Source organism: Puma concolor, chromosome D4, assembly GCF_028749965.1.
Source record: "Puma concolor isolate L17-30 chromosome D4, mPumCon1.1.hap2, whole genome shotgun sequence".
NCBI lineage: Eukaryota > Metazoa > Chordata > Mammalia > Carnivora > Felidae > Puma > Puma concolor.
This window is the reverse complement of record NC_141679.1, coordinates 161,409-182,405: the sequence shown is the minus strand read 5'-3', so window position 1 is coordinate 182,405 and position 20,997 is coordinate 161,409. Positions and strand designations below refer to the sequence as shown.

The window sequence follows — 20,997 nt, the reverse complement described above, 5'->3', positions numbered from 1 at the left end:
CATGATCTCCCTAGAGGGCTGAAGTGAGGGCCATGCGATGGTGAGGGTCAAGTGTAGGGTTAGGGTTGGAGATAGGCTTAGGTTTCGGTTGAGGGTCCTGGTTAGGGGTAGGGTTAGGTCCCAGGAGGCTCGAGGCGCTGAACCCACAGCAGTGCAGTGGTCTCCCCGAAGGGCTCAGTCGAGGGAACAAGGGAGGGTGCCAGTCAGGATAGGTCTTTGGCTTCCAAGGCCACAGAACTCTATGGACCACTGGTCGGGTAGGTCTCAGGAATTCTCTGGCGCAGCTGTGGCTGGGCCTGGGAAAGGACATGGTGAGCTTCCGGGTTCCATGCTGAGTGACCCTGCACTGCTTCTGCACCCCAGGTGCGTGGTGTTGTCAGACTTTGGTATTGGGTCCCCATGCGGAGAGAGACTTAGCTAGGGTTAGGGTTCAGTCCGGGGACGTTGCCAGGGCCGAAGCGACTCCAGTCTCCTGATCTCCCTTGAGGGCTGAAGGGAGGGCTCATGCGACGGTGCGCTTCAAGTGTAGGGTTAGGGTTCGAGGCTGGCTTAGGTTTTGGTGGAGGGTTCCAGTTAGGAGTAGGGTTAGGGTTAGGGTTAGATCCCAGGAGGCTCCACGCGCTGAACCCACAGCAGTGCAGTGGTCTCCCCGAAGGGCTCAGTTGAAGACACAAGGGAGGGTGCCGATGAGGATCAGTCTTTGGCTTCCAAGGCCACACAACTCTATGGCCCTTGGTCGAGGAGGACTCAGGAATCCTCTTGGGCAGCTGTAGCCGGGCCTGGGAAACGACATGGTCAGCCTCCAGGTTCCATGCTGAGTGACCCTGCATCTCATCTGGACCCCTGGCGCATGGTGTGTCCGAGTTTGGTATTGGGTTCTCATGGGAGAGAGCTTTAGCTAGGGTTAGGGTTCAGTCCAGGGACGTCGCCAGGGCGGAAGCCACTCCAGTCTTGAGATCTCCCTCGAGGGCTGAAGTGAGGGCCCATGCGATGGTTCGGCTCATGTGTAGGGTTAGGGTTCGAGGCCGGCTTACCTTTAGGTGGAGGGTTTGGGTTAGGGGTAGGGTTAGGGTTAAGTTCCCAGGAGTCTCCATGCGCTGAACCCACAGCAGTGCAGTGGTCTCCCTGAAGAGCTGAGTTGAGGGCACAAGGGATGGTGCCGTTCAGCATCAGTCTTTGGCTTCCAAGTGCACACAGCTCTATGGGCCCCTGGTCAGGGAGGCCTCAGGAATCCTTTTGGGTAGCTGCAGCCAGGCCTGGGAAACCACATGGTGAGCTTCCAGGTTCCATGCTGAGTGACCCTGCACCGCTTCTCGACCCCAGGCACGTCATGTTGTCAGACTTTGGTATTGGGTCCCCATGGGGAGAGAGCCTTAGCTAGGGTTAGGGATTGGTGCAGGGACGTTGCCAGGGCAGAAGCGACTCCGGTCTTGTGATCTCCCTCGAGGACTGAAGTGAGGGCCCATGCAACGGCTCAGGTCAAGTGTAGGTTTGGGTTCGAGGCAGCTTAGGTTTCGGTGGAGTGTTCCAGTTAGGGGTAGGGTCAGGGTTAGGTTTCGGTCCCAGGAGGCTCCAGGCGCTGAACACAAAGCAGTGCAGTGGTCTCCCCGAAGGGCTCAGTTGAGCGCACAAGGGTGGTTGCCGGTCAGGATTAGTAATCGGCTTCCAAGGCCACAAACCTCTATGGGCCCCTGATCAGGGAGGCCTCAGGAATCCTCTCGGGCAGTTGCATCCTGGCCTGGGAAATGACATGGTGAGCTTCCAGGTTCCATGCCGAGTGATCCTGCACCAGTTCTGCACCCCAGGTGCGTGGTGTTATAGATTTTGGTATTGGGTCCCCATGGGGAGAGAGCCTTAGCTAGGGTTAGGGTTGGGTCCAGAGACGTTGCCAGGGCCGAAGCGACTCCAGTCTCGTGATCTCCCTCGAGGGATGAAGCGAGGGCCCAACAATGGTGCGGCTCAAGTGTAGGGTTAGGATTCGAGGCTGGGTTAGGTTTCGGTGGAGAGTTCCAGTTAGGGGTAGGGTTAGGTTTAAGGTTAGGTCCCAGGAGGATGCAGGCGCTGAACCCACAGCAGTACAGTGGTCTCCTCGAAGCGCTGAGGTGAGGGCACAAGGGAGGTTGCTGGTCAGGATCAGTCTTTGGCTTCCAAGGCCACAAACCTCTATGGGCCCCTCATTGGAGAGCCCTCAGTAATCATCTCAGGCAGCCCTAGCCGGACCTGGGAAACCACATGGTGAGCTTCCAGGTTCCATGCTAAGTGTCTCTGCCCCATTTCTGCACCCTGGCTCGTGGTGTTGACACTTTGGTATTGGGTCCCCATGGGGAGAGAGCCTTAGCTAGGGTTAGGGTTCTGTCCAGGGTCGTCGCCAGGGCCGAAGCGACTCCAGTCTCGAGATCTCCCTCGAGGGCTGAAGTGAGGGCCCATGTGACGGTGCGGCTCAAGTGTAGGGTTAGCGTTCGAGTCCGGCTTAGGTTTCGGTGGAGGGTTGCGGTTAGGGGTAGGGTTAGTGTTAGGGTTAGGTCCCAGGAGTCTCCAGGCGCTGAACCCACAGCAGTGCAGTGGTCTCCCCGAAAGACTGAGTAGAGGGCACAAGGGAGGGTGCCAGGCAGGATCAGACGTTGGCTTCCAAGGCCACACAACTCTATGGGCCCCTGGTTGGGGAGGCCACAGGCATCCTCCTGGGCAGCTGCAGCTGGGCCTGGGATTCGACAAGGTGAGCTTCCAGGTTCCATGCAGAGTGACCCTGCACTGCTTCTGGACCCCAGGCGCGTCGTGTTGTCAGACTTTGGTATTGGGATCCCATGGGGAGATAGCCTTAGCTACAGTTAGGGTTCGGTCCGGGGACGTCGCCAAACCGAAGCGACTCCAGTGTCGTGATCTCCCTCCAGGGCTAAGTAGGGCCCATGCGACGGTGCAGCTCAAGTGTAGGGTTAGGTTTTGAGGCTAGCTTAGGTTACAGTGGAGGTTCTGGATAGGGGTAGGGTTAGGGTTAGGGTTAGGTCCCAGGAGGCTCCAGGCGCTGAACCCACAGCAGTGAATTTGTCTCCCTGAAGGGCTGAGTTGAGGGCACAAGGGAGGGTGTTGGGCAGGATCAGTCTTTGGCTTCCTAGGCCTCAGAAGTCAATGGGCCCTGGTCGGGGAAGACTCAGGAATCATCTGGGTGCTGCAGCCCGGCCTGGGAAACGACATGGTGAGCTTCTAGGTTCCATGCCATGTGACCCTGCCCCGATTCTGCACCCCTGGCACGTGGTGTTGTCAGACTTTGGTATTAAGTCCCCATGGGGAGAGAGCCTTAGGTAGGTTTAGGATTTGGTCCAGGGAAGTCGCCAGGGCCGAAGCGACTCCAGTCTCATGGTCTCCCTCGAGTGATGAAGGTAGGGCCCGTATGATGGTGTGGCTCAAGTGTAGGGTTAAGGTTCGAGTCAGCTTAGGTTTCGGTGGAGGGTTCCGGTTAGGGGTAGGGTCAGGATTCGGGTAGGTCCCAGGCGGCTCCAGGCGCTGAACCCACAGCAGTACAGTGGTCTCCCCAAAAGACTGAGTAGAGGGCACAAGGGAGGGTGCCGGTCAGGATCAGTCTTTGGCTTCCAAGGTCACACAAATCTATGAGCCCCTGGTCAGGGAGGCCTTAGGCATCCTCTGTGTCACCTGCAGTAGGGCTTGGGAAACGACATGGTGAGCTTCCAGGTTCCATGCCAAGTGATCCTGCCCTGATTCTGCACCCCAAGCGTGTGGTGTTGTCAGACTTTGGTATTGGGTCCCCATGGGGAGAGAGCCTTAGCTAGGGTTAGGGTTCGGTCCAGGGACGTCACCAGGGCTGAAGCGACTCCAATCTCGTGATCTCCCTCAAGGGCTGAAGTGAGGGCCCATGTGACGGTGAAGCTCAAGGGTAGGGTTAGGGTTTGAGGCCGGCTTAGTTTTCAGTGGAGGGTTCAGGTTAGGGGTAGGGTCAGGGTTTCGGTTAGGTCCCAGGAGGCTTCATGCGCTGAACCCACAGTCGTGTAGTGTTCTCCCTGAGGGCTGGTTTGAGGGCACAAGGGAGGGTGCCGGTCAGGATCAGATGTTGGCTTCCAAGGCCACACAACTCTATGGGCCTCTGGTTGGGGAGGCTTCAGGTATCCTCTCGGGCAGCTGCAGCTGGGCCTGGGAAACCCCATGGTGAGCTTCCAGGTTTCATGCCGAGTGTCCCTGCCTCGATTTTGCACCCCAAGCGCGTGGTGTTTTCAGACTTTGGTATTGGATCCCCATGGGGAGAGAGCCTTAGCTAGGGTTAGGGTTCGGTCCAGGGACGTCGCCAGGGCAAAAGCAACTACAGTCTCGTGATCTCCCTCGAGGGCTGAAGTGAGGGCCCATGAGAAGGTGCCGCCCAAGTGTAGGGTTAGGGTTAGAGGCAGCTTAGCGTTCAGTGGAGGGTTCCAGTTATGGGTAGGTCAGGGTTAGGGTTAGGTCCCAGGAGGCTCCAAGCGCTGAACCCACAGCAGTGCAGTGGTCTTCCCGGAGGGCTGAGGTGAGGGCACAAGGGAGGGTGCCATTCAGGATCAGAGTTTGGCTTTCAAGGCCACACAGCTCTATGGGCCTCTGGTCGGGTAGACCTCAGGAATCCTCTCAGGCAGCTGCAGCCGTGCCTGGAAAACGACATGGTGAGGTTCCAGGTTCCATGCAGGGTGACCCTGCACCGCTTCTCAACCCCAGGCGCGTGGTGTCATAGGTTTATGGTTTGGTCTTCAGAAGTTGCCAGGGTCAAAGCGACATCAGTGTTTTGAATTCCATGGAAGGCTGATATGAGGACACATGCTCCGATGTGGATCTGTTGTAGAGTTAGTGTGATATATAGGGTTAGGTGTAGGGTGAGGATTCTGGTTAGGTTTACCATTATGTTTAGGGTTAGGTCCCTGGAGGCTCCAGGCATTTACCCCAGATCAGAGTAGGTGTCTCCCCAAAGGCCTGAGTGGAGTACACAAGGGTGTGTGCCCGTCAGGATTATTCTCTGCGTTCCAAGGCTAGACAAATGTATGTGCCACCTTTAGGGTAGGCTTTAGAAATCATCTCGTGCAGGTGCAGTCGCGCTTTGGAAATGACATGTTGATATTCCACGTTCCATGTCGAGTATTTCTTCACTGATTCTGGAACCCATGTGCATGGTGTTATTAGAAAATATACAAATGTATATATTCTGATGGAATGATATCTCCCTTGATGTCTTTGCGGTTTTTAAGTGCCCTACTATGATTGTATGAGTATCAATTCTTTACTTTAGGTTTTGACTGTTTTGTGTATTGGATGTCTCAGGTTGAGCACATATATGTTCACAATTGTTGTATCTTTCGTTGGATTATACCTTTTATCATTATAGTGTCCTTCTTTCTCTCTTGTTAGAGTTTTATTTTTAAATCTATTTGTCTGATATAGGTATGGCTACTGCTGTTTTCTTTTGTTACTTTAGTTCTATAATTACTCTCTTGTAGGTAGAGGTTAGATAGGTCCTATATTTCATTCATTCTGTCACCCAGTGCCTTTTATTATGAGGAGAGAGAGCACGGGGATGGGAGGACAGGGTGGGGGGAATGGGGGAAGATAGAGAGAAAGAGAGAGAATGAGAGTGAGGATGTATCTTAAGCAAGTTCCATGCTCAGTGCAGAGCCCAATTGGGGCTCAATCCAATGATCCTGGCATCATAGCCTGAGCCAAAATCAAGAGTCAAAATCTCAAGTGATTGAACCATCCAGGTGCCCCTATCTGTCACCCAGTGCCTTTGATTTGAGCATTTATTCTGTTTCCTTTCAAAGTAATTGATAGACATGTACTTGTCCTTTTATTACTTGATGATGGTTGTTTCTGAATATTTTTGATCCTTTCTTCTCTTTCTCTTTTTTATGGTTTGCTGGGTTTCTTTAGTACCACAGTTGAAATTGCTTGTCTTTATAGTCTACATATGTATTGGTGGTGTTTGATTTGTGGTTATTATTAGGGTTGTACCTAACCACTTGTGCATATAGAAGTCTATATTAAGTTGATAGTTGTTTAAGTTTGAACCAGTTCTTTACTCCTCTCCTCCCCGTGTTGTAGATATGTAGTGTCATATTTCAAAACCTTTCATATCGTGAATACTTTGGCTGATGTTTTACAGATATACTCATTTTTATTGCTTTTGCGTTTTGCACTTTAATATTGTCACTTTAGGTGTTTCTTTTCCACTTAAAGAGTCCCCTTTAACATTTCTTGCAGGGGTGGTTTGTTGGTTGTGAACTCGCTGAGTATTTATTCCGGAACCTCTTGATCTCTCCTTCCATCTGAATGATAATGTTGTGGATAGACTCTCTTTGGCTGCAGATGTTATCCATTCAGCACCTTTACCATGCCGTGCTGCTCACTTACGGTTTCAAAGTTTCTTCTGAAAAACATCCAGTGATAACCATATGGGGTTTCTCTTGTAGGTAATTGTCATCTTTTGTTTTCCTGCTGTTAAATTTTTTCTTTATCACGACATTTTGCGTTTTAATTACTATGACTTGATGTGGATCTGCTTCTGTTGAATATTTTGGGGGTTCTTTGTGCCTCCTGCTTCTGGGTCTGTTTCATTCCCCGCATTAAGGAAGTTTTCATCTATTGTATCTTCAAATAAATTTTCTCGTTCCATTTCTCAGAGTTCTGAGAATGAGAAATAGGACAGGAGAGACCTATGAAGTGTCTCTGATGAGTCACTGGATTTGCATGCGTGGGGGATAGATTTGGGACTCAAATGAACAATCTACCTTTAACTTAAAAGAACTAGAAAAAAACAACAATCTACCAATGTCCAATGTTCTCAAAAGGGAGAAATTAATCCATATGAGAGTGGAAACGAATGAAACTGAGACCATGAAATCAATAGAAAATATGAAGAAGACCAAAAGTGGGTTTTCTGAAGAGTGAAACAAAATTTTCAAGATTATACACCGACTATGCTAAGACAGAGAGAGGACCCAACTCAAAATAATTATAAATAAAAGTGTAGACATTACACCTGATACCAAAGAAACATAAAGGAGACAAAGAGGCGACCATGGCTAAATTAGATGCCAGCAAACTGCCTACCTAGAAGAAATGGATAGGTTCTTAGAAACACACAATATACCAAGACTGTATCAGGAAGAAATAGAAGGTTTGCACAGACCCATTAAAGGAAGACTGCTTCAATACAAGAAGATAACCAAAGTAAGTAAATTGAATCAGTAATCGAAATTCTCTCAGGGAAGAAAAGCCCAGGACCAGGTAGATTCACTGGTGAATGTGACCAAACGTTTGTAGAAGAAATAACAGCAGTCCTCTCACTGATTCAAAAGGAATGAACACCATAAACTCATTTCACAAGACTGGAATTACCCTGGTAGGAAGCCAGAAAAGGATACTACCTGAACAGAAAACTATAGGCCAGTATTCCTGTGATGAATATAGATGAATAATTCCCAGTGACATACAGGCAAACCAAATTCAGGATCACATGAAAAGGATCATTGACCGTGATGTAGATTTTTTTTTCCCTGTAAAGGAAGGATGTTTCAGAAATGCAAATCAATAAATATGACCCCTCACATAATTGAATGAAAGAAAAACCAACCAGAAACCAGACTCTTAACTATAAATAGTAAACGGAGGATTACTAGAAGGGAGGTGGGCAGGGGGATGGGTTAAATGGGTGATCGGCTAAGGAGGGAGTTAGTAGTGAGGAACACTGGGTGTTGTATGTAAGTGATGGATGACTACATTGTATATCTGAAACAAACATTACACTGTTTGTTAACCAACTGGAATTTAAATAAAAACTTGAAAAAATAAATACTAAAGAAATACATAAATCAATTTAAACTAAAATAAATATATTTTTAAATTTTTTCTTAATGTTTATTTATTTTTGACAGAGAGAGAGAGAGAGAGAGAGAGAGAGAGAGAGAGATTGGGCACGATCAGGGAAAGGACAGAGAGAGAGTGAGACACAGAATCCGAAGCAGGCTTCAGGCTCTGAGCTGTCAGCACAGAGCCTGATGCGGGGTTCGAACCCATAGACTGTGAGATCATGACGTGAATCAAAGTCGGACGCTCAACCAACTGAGCCACCCAGGCGCTCCATAGATTTTAAAAATTAAAAAGAAAAATCCTGTGACGATATCAATAGACACAGAAAAAAAGTTCTGAGAAAATTTAGTATCTATTTGTGCTAAAAAACTCTTTAAAAATTCCCTGTAGAGGGAACATATCTCAACATAAGAAAGGCCATGTATGTGAAGCACATATCTAACATCATACTCAATAGTGAAATTGTGAAAGATTTTCCTCTAAGATCAGGAACAAGACAAGGATGCCCTAGATATGTGAAGGGGATTGGGTGATTCAGGCTTCTGGTTATGGAATAATAAATTACAGATAGAAGATATAGCATAGGGAACATTGAGAATGGTACTGGAATAGTGATGCATGGTGACAGATTGTAGCTACACCTGTGGTAGCGTATCAGAATGTATACACTTGTCCAATCACTATGTTGTTCATCTGAAACTAATGTAACATACTGTATCAGCTATTCCCAAATAACATGACTTTTTTTAATAAGGTAAAAGAATGAAATAAAGTTCAGTGTAAAAGAACTTGTTAATGTCTAATCAAGAAATGCATTAAAGTTCCAAACTAGAAAGTCACCATATCAAATTCTGTAGCTTTCCTATACACTAACCAAATTATCTAAGAAGAAAAGAAAACAATCCATTTACAATAGCATCAAAACCAATAAACTGTATAGGAATAAATTTAGCCAAGGAAGTGAAAGATCTCTCTACAAAAAACTGTAACACCCGTGTACAGAAATGGAAGAAATTCAATTTGGATGAAAGAAACAGGAGGACACACAAGTCAGTGAAAAGCCATCCCACGTCCATCTTTCGGAGGAATTAATATAGATACAATGTCCATACTACCCAAAGCCATCTAGAGATTCAGTGCAATTTTTATCAAGACTCCAATGCAATTTTTATGCAATTAGAAAAACATATCCTAAAATGTATTTGGAACCACAAAAAGACCCCAAGTAGCCAATGCAAGAAAGGACAAAATAGGAGGCACCACACTTCTTGATTTCAAGCTGCATTCTAACACAAAGAAATCAGGTATGTCACTGGCATAAGCACACACACAAGACAATGGAACGGAAATTGAGAGCCCAAACTCAACCCTTGCATGCACAGTCATCTAGTATTTGACAAGGGAGTCAAGAATACACAGTGGAGAAGGGTAGTCTCCTGAATAACTGGGGCTGGGGAAATTGGATATTCACGTGCATGAGAATAAAGCTTAGCACCTTATGTTATACCACTCCAAGAATTAACTTGAAATGGATTAAAGATGTAAATGAATAATACGGAAACAAAATTCTTCCTCATCGTTTCAGCTCTTACTATGCCAACACGGAGCTGTTGAGGTGGTGAAAGGTTGGGTGGAGAGTAGTCCTGGACATAGAAACCTGTGTGTGTGGAACAGACTTTCTTTAGTAGTCTGGAATTATCCCTCTGATCCTTTAAGACTAGCTGCTTCCTTCACTACATTTGCAGACACAGCTAGTACCATGCTGCCAGCAACGCACTGATTTGTCTCCTCCAACTCTTAGAAATTCTAGGTGGGACCCAGTGGGAAGGGTGGAGTTTAGAAGCACTGATGCTGCCCTATTGAAACCAGGTGAGAGGAAGGAGACAGGTGCCATTCGGCTTCATTGGGGTGTAGGTATGTTAGTGTTGGTGTTGGTGTTGGATTTTTCACTTTTTACCCTAACACATCTCAAAAGTTTAATTTCTGTCCTGCAGGTCCACGTGGTTTCCAGGATATTTCCTCCTTTCCCAGAAGTGCCCTCCATGTCATACCCCGTGGGCTGACATTTATCACCACCCATGGGCTTTGGACCACCCCCATCTTCTCCAAACTGGGGTCCTCTGGGACCTCACCTTCCTCCTCCACCATGTGGAAAGATGATATGATCAGTATGAGTTGACTTATAAAACACGTTTTGAGGCGCCTGGGTGGCGCAGTCGGTTAAGCGTCCGACTTCAGCCAGGTCATGATCTCGCGGTCCGTGAGTTCGAGCCCCGCGTCGGGCTCTGGGCTGATGGCTCGGAGCCTGGAGCCTGTTTCCGATTCTGTGTCTCCCTCTCTCTCTGCCCCTCCCCCGTTCATGCTCTGTCTCTCTCTGTCCCAAAAATAAATAAAAAACGTTGAAAAAAAATTAAAAAAAAAAACACGTTTTGTCTTTTACTTGTTATGTGTTTGGAGAAGAGGCAGTGATGGCACCACAGGGCTTTCAGGTCAGCCTGAGTGAGGACAGTGTAATGTGCTTCAATTTCTCACGACATGCATGAAATGGGCAGTCATTTCCACCTAGTGAGCTGGGCAACACGTGTCTCTGAGAAGGAAAGAGGCCTTATACATGCTGACAGACATAACACTCCCTAGTATGTAGCTTGTACAGAGACCATGTGCTGGGCTCTCTGAGGGATGAAACACACCCCTAACATACTTTCTAGGAAGTTGACACCTGAGCTGTTCACAGCTGCTTGATTAGTTATAAAAACACCTGAACCAGGGCCCTGTAAACCTTCCTCAAGAGACAGGATCAGATCTCCCTCTTGTCCTCAAGGGTCACCCGAGGCACATGAAAAATGCTCTGTCCCTGGTAAGGGACCTGAGAGTGTGAATGAATTGAATATAATGAAACATGTTGTGAATGGTTTGTTTTTCTTCCACACAGTTTATGCAAGTCAGAATCAACCTCTATCCACCTCCATCCTTTATGAGACCTAAGACATGATGCAGCTCCCATGGGAAATATCAGTTTTGTCTCTACCAAGGATGCAGAGAAAGACAAGGTAAATTCTGTTGCCTGTTTCAGTTGCAATGCTTTCTGGAAACTTTTATCTGGCCTTGTCTGGTTTTCTTTGTCCTCTGGTGTCTTTACTGTTTGATTTACGTGCTCACAAGCCTCCAGGCTTCTCCAATGTAACATCATCATGTTAGCTAGTGCCTCTGGACACCACAAGTACATGGAGGCTGAGGACCACGTGGCTCTCAGTGTTTGTGGAAGTAACTTGAGGAGGATGATACTTCACTGCACCCTCAAGTCTTCTGGAGCGTCTGACTCCTTCTGCACCTTCTTTACACGGGATTATCCTGATTATTTTCATTTTTTCCTATTTCAGTGTAGGCCACGAATTTGTTCAGAATGTCTGCTATGAGCCTCATGACTGGAATAGATAAAAACTCTTTCCAACATTATATTGTGTGCTTTGTGCAGTGCTGAGGGTTCTTAGAAAAAATTCAGAATTCATTACTGGTCCTTCTGTGTTGGAAAATGTATGATAGAGAATTTCTCCAGTTGTCCCCTAGGTGGAAATACTCTGAATTTTCAGAAGTGGCATGTGTAATAAAAAATGTACGTGGAACTGCAGTCGTGAAGGGAGAGAATCAGTGATTACCTGCAGGGCCAATACCTCACAGAGTTCTTCAGTTGTGTTTATATGAGTAGGTTCTCTTGTGTCCCGGGAGCAGTTGTAATTGGTACTTTGTCTCATGATACCTTATGGGAGTTTTGCCCCTGAAATTGAGACATGTTTCTGTTCATTCTTTTATGTAGAATTTCTACCTCCCTTTTACAATGGCACAAAATAGCTCTGCAACTCATATTGTATTTAAAAGCTGAATTACCTGTGAATTAAGATAAACATACTTGAGACCAATGAATATTCACAGGTAATGTGTTTCCCTCAGAAAACACATTTTCAGGTCCCCTGCTTGACTCCAGGAATCCCCATCTCCTCAGAGGTCTCTGTGGCCTTGCACAGAAGATGTCTTTGTCAGGGAGGGAAGCAGAGTGAGGACAGGCATGGGATGGCAGGTAGATCTTTGACCTTGGTGTGGCCCTGGATCTCTGTGTGGTTCTGGTCATTTCTTTCATTCCTTCATGTTCTGTCTGTTCTCAATGTGCAAAGAAAAAGTCTGCAGATCTGGTGGAAGAGGACACCAGAGGGATCCTGGACACAGATGCCTGCCTCTCTGGAATACGTTCCTTTATTAGACTGGCATTACTGCCATCAATCTTCTAGAACAGGACTCCTTGGCTTTCTGCATTTTTAAACATGGGCAGTGACGTGTGGCGACAGTCGTTTTTCCTTGTGGCATCTGGTACTTTCAGGCTATAGGTGGGACCTCATGGAAGGGTAGAGTTTTCTGACACTGATGATCTGTTCTACTAGAACCCATGAATGAACAAGGGGCCAGATGCTGACACCTGCTTCATTGTGTTTCAGCTCCTGTGGGCGTTCTGCTTCTGTCTGTCATACCAACACACCTGTCACTTCTGTAGGTCCCTATGGGTGCAAGAGGACCTCCTTCTTTCCCAGGTCCATCCCCCACATATACCCTTTATCACTGTTCATGGGCTCTATGGGCTACCTCCAGCTCCTTGATGTTCTCAGGGACAGGACCCACCACCTCCACCTCGACTATTTGTGAGATGAACTGAGCTGTATGAGTTGACATGTTCAGCACGTTCAGCTTTTGTGTTGTTGAGTCTTTGAGAAGACATAGAGATGGCCTCACATGCTTTGTAATGCAAGGGTGCTGCTGGATGAGGACACTGTTAAGATTCCTCAAGTTTCTCAGGACATACATATGTTGGGTTGTGTCATTTCCATTACTGAGCTGGGCTGCATATATCCTTTGTGGAGAAGGAAAGAGTCTTTTAATAGAAAAGCAGGCATATCAGTTCTGCAGATGTGCCCAGTACACAGTCCATATCCCTGGCTCTGTGAGAGATGAGGCAAACCCTTTCTATCAGGGGCTTCAACTGTCCTAATGGGGAGAGAGTCACATGCGTTAAATTACATGGAGCTTCTGGTCTACAATAATGGCAGCTCCAATAATGGGTCCTCAAGTACAAGAGACGGAGACATGAATCTCATGGGAATGAATTGGAGACTGTGCATGAGAAGGGAGAGCTGAGATGGTGCATAGGGGAGGGTGTTGGACTCAGTGAGATGGAATTGGAGTCCATTTGTGGCAGGGCCCACAACCTGGGCAGGGAGAGTGAGCGCAGAGTAACATCCACCCAGAGCTGCTGTATGGGTTCAAGGATAGTTCATGCAGGTATCCTCTCTGAAATGCCATTGTGGCCAAAGTGCACCTAGTTCATTATCTAAATAAAGACTGTTGTTTCCCTTGGAGTTTCTCCTGAAGTTTCTGGATCCTTGTGAAAGAATGCCCTGGAGAATTGTAGTTTAACTTGGTTCTTATGGGATGCTTGTCTGCCTAAGTTTGTGTGCCTCTGTGAGACTAAATGTGATGAAGGGTTGTAGATTAGCTGTGTGGCTTCCTTGGCCTTCAGCCTGAATCAGACTCTTGGCAGGAATTCAGGGTTGACCAGGAAACGCCCCTCCTGGAATCTTGTCACCGCACCCCTGAACCTACTGTCATGACCCTGCATGAAGGTTTGCATCTCTGAAACTTCCCTCACAATTTCCAGAGGCACTGCCTGTGATCCTGCTGTCTCAGCCCTAATGCCAGCTCTCAGTGGGGCCATCTCAGAGCCTCAGCATTGTAATCTGAGAAGCAGGAACAATGTTGGTCTCTGAGGTCAGTGCGATGAAGAGGTGGTTAAGCACATAAGGAATTTGTAAAATGTATGGGATGAGTGGGCATTCACCCTTCTCAGGGTGGAAATGAATGTATCTGCACACAGAAGGTCATCAACAGATGTTCATTCAGTTTCATGAAACTAAGGGTATAATGCCTGAGGTTGGGAGATTGGTAATTTCTGTTTCAAAAGATACAACAAAGACCCCTGTGTTTTTTCTATTAAAATTCAGGTCCTACTTTACAAAGAAGGAAAAGATAAGTATGAGAATGTGTATATTCAGGCATCTACATCTAAGATCTGAGGTAGACACACAAATGCAGCCACACAAATATGTGCTCATCCAAGGCCACAGATGTATTGTAGAAGACAAAATGCATAGAGGAGAACAGAAGATCCCTTTGCAATAAGTCAAAATCACTTTGACGTAGAGGACAATCCGTTTGAAATTTGGAGAGTACACTGAACCATTACAAACCAGCTATGGTTATTATATATTTAGAGATGGTGTCTAATCTGCCCCTTGGTCTGAATGCTTTCCCTGCCCACCCTGTCCACTCCACTTTGTCCTTCCTAATGTCCCCTAATACACTTGTCACAGTTGTGTTTCTGTGTCAGCGTCTGCTTCCAGGAAAATCAACACTCATTCCCCATCAAGCGTACACTTTGGGGTTCCTGTATACACAGTTAGCCAACACATAGTATGTACAGGATTGGTGGAAGAAGACATATCATTCTTTGGGGTTGTAATGCCTGGAAGGGACCTATGGTTCCATCTGAGGAGTTGGATACATCCTTTAGGGAGATCTGGTGGTGGTTGTTATATCTGTAGATAGATACTCATGAGCACACGGCGTGCGTGCTAGTTGATGGAGTTTGTGCTGATGAGGAGGGCAGGTATCTGTCTCCAGGAAAGGGTCTCTTCCGATGGTGAGGAATGGATTCAGGAGACCAGTAAGGAGGCCTTGCATTAACTCAGCTCTTGTGCCCTTGTGCACCTTACCAGCTGCCCCCAATAGCACCAATCCAGGTGGCCTCCAAGGGGCTAAATGGTGCAGCTTTTGTGGTGAGTCACATGATGTCTCACAAAACTTCCCCTGTTGCCTTATTGAGGGATGGGGAGGGCAGAGCTCCATGGTCTGAGATAGGTTCCTTGGACACCACCCAGGAGAGTTGTGTGTAAGCATATGGCTCCTTCTACATCGGCCAAGCCAATCCACTTTGCCCCAGGGACACTGAACCCTGTAAGCCCCTTTTTCCTCCCAGCTTGGGGAAGCAGCCAGCCCTCCAGGGGCTTTTGGGTCATGGCTGGGCCACCAAGGGTAAATGTCTGGCTATCCACATGCTGCCAGCATTGCTCTAGCAAATGTCAACATGACCAGCTGCTGTACAGGGGATTCTCCTCCATTGTGATTGGGGCCTGGGACAAAACAAGACATGAGAGAGGGAGAGACAGGAGTGCCCTGTGCTCCTTGACAGGGCTGCATGCACATAGCAGATATCCTGAAGCCTGGGGAGAAGTGGAGAAAGAGGCAGGCAGGGAGAGAGACACTGAATAAGTGATAGGGGAACTGGGCAAGTCCTGGAGAGTGAAAGGAAGAAATAGAGATGTGGTTAGAGAGAAACAGAGACAAAGAGGAAGTACAAGGAGAAAGTAGAGACCTTGTCCAGGAATGTGGATGGGGTGAGATGGGCCAGGGGAGAGGGGATGTATGAAGTGTCTCTGAGTGCTGGGGCAGAAATGGCAGGTATCATGGACATCAGTTTTCCGTGACTCCAAGACTCCAACATCCCTGGGGCCAAGCTTTGCAGAGGCTATTGCATTTGAAAAGATGGGTATCCCTCATTTCTCCTGGAATTGTGGGGGCACAGCCTCATGTTCTGTCATAGAGAGGGAAGTCTTGAGGGAGAGTGTGCTGCTCATTGGCAGGTAAACGCCAGAGCCTACCCTGTGGGGAGAGGACCCAGACCCATCTCCCTCACTGCCCCAGGCCCTGTTGGATTTCCCCGGCACTCCCTACCAGCTGGTCTTCCTCATGTTCTGAACCCAGGCATCAGGAATTGTGTTGCCCCCAGGTCCAGCAGTCTGTACCTGGCAGAGTTGAACTGCTGATATTGATAAAAAGTATTTGACAAAAAGGTCCATATTCTCCCTCTGGAACTAGCGGTGTGCATCAAGATCGTGGGTTTCTATCCTCCTGTCCACTGCCAAACTGAGGATACCAGATGGTAGGTGAACCCTTTAAAACACCATAGTCTTCTCTTACATCAAATTCAAAGACATTTTCTTGTCCCAGCTTTCTTTTAATTTTGAAGAGATGACAATTAGTAATTGAAGGCATAATGGTCCTATAGGAATTTGACCTCTATGACTGATGGACATTATTTCATACATCTGTATCCCTAAAGCACATTTCGTTGGAAATATTAGCCAAGGATACATACAGTAAATTCATAACAGATGCATAGCTCCCTGTAAGTTGCATTCTGACCCTGTCACATATGTGTCATCAAAGATATTATTAGTGACTATTTAGATAAGCTCTCAACATCAAGATGGTGATATTAGAGAATCTGGTATAAATGGAGTTTCACAGATTCTAAATTAGGAACGATTTTTTAAATTTATAATGTTTCTGTTTTTCTTTTTTGGAGACAGCCTGAGGGAGGAAGGGGGGAGAGAGAAGGAGACACCGAATCTGGGGCAAGCTCTAGGCTCTGAGCTGTCAGGACAGAACCTGACGCAGGGCTCAATCTCATGGACTGCAAGATCATGACCTGAGGGGAAGTCGGACGCCTAACTGACTAAGCCACCCAAGTGCCCCAAGAATGATAGTTCATTGGCAAAAAAAAAGAGAAATTAAAGATAGCATAAAGGATGTCAACTTTTAATTGAAATATTCTTCACACATTTGTTGTATTAGTTTTAGGCATACATTTTAGTCATTTCATATGTCTATAAACTATGTTGTACTTCAGCACAAGTGTAGCTATCCTGTGAAAGCATGCAACAGTATTATTACAGGATTGACTCTATTCCATTGGCTGTCCCTTGTATCCCTAGGACTCATACATTCCATAGCTGGAAGCGGTTATCTCTCTCTCAAAGGTGTCAATTCTTTATCTAACCTAAATAGTCTGGTGGGAAACACAATTGTTTGCTCAGCATGTGTAAATTGGCAGTCTATTTTTCTGTGGACATTGCTTAAAACATTACAAATGGTGTCATTATGTTAATAAAGTCGGTTTCATTCTTCACTCAAAAGAAAGGAGAAGGAAAAGATTTCTTTGTGTCCCAGGCCCTGTCACTAAGACCCTTCCCAATGTGGAGCACAGGCTGAGTTGACCAGAGCACCTTCAGTCCCTCAGCTGAGAGACCAGGGCCTTCAACACTGCAGGAATTCCCATGGTAGCCAGCAGAGAGAGCTCAAGCACCACAGACCCGGAGGAGGGGTTCCTCTGCCTAGGCAGTGATCGCCAGCAGAGGGCGCACCATCGGCTTTTCTGACCCAGGGCACTTCAGAGCAGGAAGGGCTGCTGTTGCTCCCAGAGGACTCAGGGCCTCTGCCGCTGTCTCAGGACAGAGAGCAGAGCTGCGTTTCCAGCGGGTTCTGCCGCCAGCCCCAGGGGAGACCTTGGGAGCTTTGCAGCAACTTGGCATCTCCTGAGTCGCCAGAGAGAAGCTGCCTTGTTGTACTGAGTGCTGAGGAGGGGGCGCTGGGTGGTTTCCCTGGGCTAGCTGGTTGCTAAGCAGCACAGGCCCTTGCATTTTCTGGGCTGTTCCCGTGTTTCATTCCTCCACTTCCTGGACGTATTTTATTAAAGGACTCATGGATTGCGGGGTCCCACGACATCACCTCATCGATGCAGTCGATGGTTTGTTCCAGATTCAGCCTTGTTTCCGGGTAGAAACCCTGACAGAAGTTCAGAAGAACGGGAGCTGCATTCCATTAGGACTTGAATACACGAAATGTTCGTCTCAGGACCTTCTAGAAGAATGAGCTGGGACCCACTTTCCGAGTCCTGCTGGAACCAGAGACCGAGGTAAGGGCACAAACTGTCCCCCACATCATACATGCTTTTTAAAAAATTTATGGTTATTTTTCCAACCTAATGAAGTGATTGAAAACTACAGAAAACCTGGTAGGTAGGTGTCTTAACCTTATGTGATCTTTTACTTTAAGTTGCACTTAGTAAACATGCAGTGTAATATTAGTTTCAGGTGTACAATATAGAGCAACACTTCCACGCGTCACCTGGTGTTCATCCCAGGTGCACTTCTTAATCCCCAGCAGCTGTTTCACCCATTCCCCCACCTCACTGTGGAACCCCTCAGTTTGTTTTCTAGTTAAGAGTCTGTTTGTCACTGTCTCCTTCCCCCCCCCCTTTGTTTTGTTTTATTTCCATGTGTTAGTGAAATCATCTGGTATTTGTGTTTCTCTGATAGGCTTATTTCACCCAGCATAACATTCTCTCGCTCCATCCACCTCGTGGAAAATGACAAGATTTCATGTTTTTCCGGCTAAATATTACATTCCATATACTACATCTCAGTTTTATTCATCAGTTGATGCATGCTTGGTCAGTTTCCGTAATTTGGTTGTTGTAGAAAATGCTGCTGTAAACATCATGGTGCATGTATCCCTTTGAAGAATTATTTTTGTATTCTTTCTGTAAATACCTCGTAGTGAAATTGCTGGATCGTAACATAGTTCTATTTCCATTTTTTTTTGACGAATCTCCATGATGTTTTCCAGAGTGGCTGCACCAGTTTTCATTCCTTCCCACAATGCAAGAGGGTTTCTCTTTCCCCACATCCTTGTCAACACCTGCTGTTTCATCATTCATTGATTTTAGTCATTCTGACAGATGTGCCGTGTTATCTCATTGTACTTTTGAATTGTATTTCCCTGAAGATGAATAATGCTGAGCATCTTTTCATGTTCTCTTGGCTATGTTTATGTCTTCTTTGGGAAAATGTCCATTCATGTCATCTGCCCATTTTTAATTGGATTTCTCATTTTTTGTGTGTATAACTTTATATATTTTGGACAGTAACCCTTTATCAGATGTCGTTTACAAATATTATTCTGTAGGTATTTTAGTTTTGTTGATTATTTCCTTGGTGACAGAAGCTTTTTATTTTTATGAAGTCCCATTATTTTTGCTTGTGTTTCCCTTACCTCAGGAGATATATCTACAAAGATGTTTGTACAGACAATGTCAAATAAGATACTGCCTGTGTTACGTATCCTCTGGGATTATTATGGTTTCAGGTTTCACACATAGGTCTTTATCCGTGTTGGATTTATTTTTGTGTATGTTGTAAGAAAGTGGTCCATTGTTGTTTTTGTTTTGTTTTCCAGGTTGCTGTCTAGTTTTTCCAAAACCATATGTTGAGGAGACTTTTTAAAAGTTTATGTATTTATTTTTGAAAGAGAGAGCATGCAGAAGAGGGGCAGAGAGAAATGGAGAGGGAGAATCCCAAGCATGCTCTGCACTGCCCTGAGATCATGATCTGAGCTGAATCCACAATCACACGCTTTGGAGCCACACATGTGTCCCAAGAGTATCTTTTTTTTCCCCATTGGATATCCTTTCCTGCTTTGTTGAGAATTAATTGACCATATATGTGTGAGTTCATGTCTGGGTTTCCGTTCTATTGATCTTTGCGTCTGTGTTTTTGTTGTTGTTGTTGTTGGTTGCCAGTACCATACTGTTCTGTTCAGTACAGCTTTGTAATATAACCTGAAGTCTAGAAGTGTGATGACTCCAGCTTTAGTTTTGGTCTTCAATTTCTTTTGGCTGTTCTAGTTCTGTGACAAATTTTTGTGTGGTAGGGATTTCATTATATGTGTAGATTGTTTTGTGGAGTGTAGACCTTTTAACAGTATTTTGTTCTTCATATCCATGAACATGAAATGTATTTCCTTTTCTTTGTGTCTTCTTCCATTTCTTTCATCAGTGTTTCATAGCCTTTAGAGTACAGATCTTTTACCTCTTTAGTTAGGTTTATTCCAGGTATCTTGGGGTATTTGGTGCACCTGTCAATGGGATTGATCCCTTACTTTCTCTTTCTGTTAATTCATTATTCATCTACAGAAATGCAATAGATTTATGTACATTGATTTCTGTATATTTTGATTTGTCGAATTCATATATCAATTCTAACAATTTTTGTGGGAGTCTTTCATGTTTTTTATAGAAAGTATTATGTCAGTTCCAAATAGCGAAAGTTCTATTTCTCCCTTGCCAATTTGGATGCCTCTTATTTCTTTTTGTTGTCTGATTACTGTGGCTACGACTTCTAGTACTATGTGGAATAAGTGGTGAGAGGGATCATCCCTGTCTTGTCCCTGACTTTGGAGGAAAAACTTTCAATTTTTCCCCATTGAGGATGAGATGAGCTGTGGGTTTTTCATAGATGACCTTTATTATGTGCAGGTAGGTTGAGTCCCAATCTACTTGCTAGGGGGGTTTATCGTGAATGGATGTGACATTTTGTCAAATCGTTTTCCTGCATGTCTTGAAAGCATCATATTGTTCTTATCCTTTCTTCTGTTACTGTGGTGCATCATGTTGATTGATCTGTGAATGTGGAACCACGCTTGCAGCCCAGGAATATATCCCACTTGATTATGGTAAATGATTATATTAATGTATTGTTGACTTTAGTTTGAAGGTATTTTGATGTGAATTTATGCATACATACGCATCGTGGTATTGGTCTGTAGTTTTATTTAAAAATTTTTAAACATATTTAAAATATTTATTTATTTAGAGACATAGAGTACATAAAAGTGAGGGAGGGGCAGAGAGACAGGGAGAGAGAGAATCCTGGTCATGCTCCACACTGTCAGCACAGGGTCCAACGTGGGACTCGAACCATGCGCTGTAAGATACTGTCCTAATCCGAAATTAAGAGTTGGACACTAAGCCGACCGAGCCACACAGGCGCCCCGGCAGTTTTCGGTTTTAGTGGAGGCTTTATCTGGTTTTGGTATCAGGGTAATGATGGCCTCATAAGATGAATTTGTAAGTTTTCCTTCTTTTTTTATTTTTTGTAATAATTCAAGAAGAATACGTATTATCTCTTCCTTAAATGGATGGTAGAATTCATTACTGAAGCCATCTGGCCCTGAACTCTTGTGTTGGGGGGATTTTTTTTTTATTACTGATTTAATTTCTTTCTGTTTTCAGATTTTATGTATCTTCCCATTTCAGTTTTCGTAGTTTGTGTGTTTATAGGAATTTGTCCATTTTTCTCAGAGTGTCCAATTTGTTGCATATAGTTTTTCATAATATTATCTTCTAACTGTATTTTTGTGGTGTTGACTGTTATTTCTCCTGTC

General features: G+C 45.7%; 1 long non-coding RNA gene across 1 annotated transcript in view; it reads left to right on the top strand.

The window, feature by feature from the left end:
• LOC147574629 (uncharacterized) overlaps positions 1 to 20,997 on the top strand; it is a 51,640-nt gene that overhangs the window by 2,264 nt on the left and 28,379 nt on the right. Inside the window, exons 2-3 of the long non-coding RNA XR_015243354.1 lie at positions 10,766 to 10,883; positions 17,471 to 17,689. This is a non-coding gene — a long non-coding RNA (uncharacterized LOC147574629). The remainder of the gene's footprint in view (positions 1 to 10,765; positions 10,884 to 17,470; positions 17,690 to 20,997) is intronic.